Here is a 1,604-nt window from a genome sequence, read left to right as displayed (position 1 = left end):
TCCTCCTCCCTCCCTCCCCTTCTCTCCCCCTCCCTTCCTTCCTTCCTTCCTTCCTTCCTTCCTTCCTTCCTTCTTCCTTCCTTCCTTCCTTCCTTCCTTCCTTCTCCCTTTCCTTTCCCTTTTCTCTTCTCCTCCCCCTCCCTCTCCTCTTTAACTGGCAACTTCCCCCTCAGCTTAAAGTCTCTTTCATCCTGATTAAAAAACAAACACAAACCAAAATAACAAAACAAACAACACAAACAAAATAACAAACCAAATAGCATACCCTGAAGCTATTCTCCCCATCCAAAACTATCCCTTATATGCTTGGCCATTTCTTGCCTTTCTATATGTCATTCTTCCAGCATTCTCTCTGCCTGCCAGGACCCTCCAGGCTGGGTTGGGGCCTCTCTCTGGAATTGTTTTGGGATATTGTGCCCACTTCTACCACAATACTCCCTTCACTCTACTTGAGTACTAGCCAGAGAGACCTTCCATGTATGGAATGTGCCATGTCCACTGTATCGTCATTACCTGGCACAGTGCCTGGCACATGGGAGAGGATCAATACGTGTTGAATAAATGTTCTCATACAAAGATCTACCAAAATGACTCTGCTCCATTCACATTGCCTCTTTTTATTGCTTTAATATAATTTGATTATTTTTGACCCAACATATTGCTACTCCCTGCCAGGACAATATTGTTGCCATCTGCTTTACTAAGCTTCTGCAAAGATCTTAGACAGTTCTTTGTAGTTCACAGAGTTCTCTTGGTGGAAGTCAGCTGGCCAACAAAACATCATTTATTCACTCAACATGTTCTCCTCCAACGATTTCTACACTTATGAAGTTGTAGACTGGTAAAATTCCAAACTATATGGGCACAGGATTGGATTACTAATTTTTAAAAAAAGTATATATTGATGAGAGAAAGAGAGACAGGAACATAGATTTGTTGTTCCACTTATTTATCCATTCACTGGTTGACTCTTGTATTTTCCCTGACCGGGGAATCAAACTCGCAATCTTGATGTATCAGGATGATGCTCTAACCAACTGAACCACACGGCCAGGGCTGTATTGATAATTTTTATTATCTTAAGTAAATGCATAGTCCACTTCACCCTAATTAACTTCGATTATTACCATAATTTCATAAAGGTGAGGATACTTTAATAACAACAAAAAAGTAAGCAGGGCAGAATAAAGGGCAGAATAATACAGTATTAAGCTGAATACATGTAATATTATACAAATCTCAGTGCATTGCTGTGTTAGTCTGCTTGGGCTGCCATAACAGCATACCAGACTGCTGCAGGCCATTGGAAATTTCATCCTGGATTGGCTCCAATCTGCAGGTCAGGATTTGAGAAACACAGTTCTAAATATTGTAAATATCACATATGCAGCCTCTAAAAAATTACCTATTTTATTTATTTATTGGTTTAGGTCTTGTTGATGTACTTGGTAACATAGTATTTAAATTTTGGTCCTGCCGAAACCGGTTTGGCTCAGTGGATAGAGCGTCGGCCTGCGGACTGAAGGGTCCCAGGTTTGATTCCGGTCAAGGGCATGTACCTGGTGCGACACATCCCCAGTAGAGAGAGCAGCTGATCGATGTTT

General features: G+C 41.2%; 2 protein-coding genes across 2 annotated transcripts in view; both read right to left on the bottom strand.

Annotated features, from left to right (window-relative positions):
• Positions 1 to 1,604, bottom strand: part of DLC1 (DLC1 Rho GTPase activating protein) — a 362,233-nt gene that overhangs the window by 138,069 nt on the left and 222,560 nt on the right.
• The window catches only part of LOC111825433 (cGMP-inhibited 3',5'-cyclic phosphodiesterase B-like), a 25,998-nt gene continuing 24,564 nt past the window's right edge, over positions 171 to 1,604 (bottom strand). Inside the window, exon 3 of the transcript XR_002828587.1 lies at positions 171 to 1,333. The gene's annotated coding sequence lies outside the window, so the exon portion shown is untranslated. The remainder of the gene's footprint in view (positions 1,334 to 1,604) is intronic.

Source organism: Myotis lucifugus, unplaced genomic scaffold (assembly GCF_000147115.1).
Source record: "Myotis lucifugus unplaced genomic scaffold, Myoluc2.0 scaffold_26, whole genome shotgun sequence".
Lineage (NCBI taxonomy): Eukaryota > Metazoa > Chordata > Mammalia > Chiroptera > Vespertilionidae > Myotis > Myotis lucifugus.
Note: the sequence above shows the minus strand (reverse complement) of the source record. Positions and strands in the feature narration are given on the sequence as shown.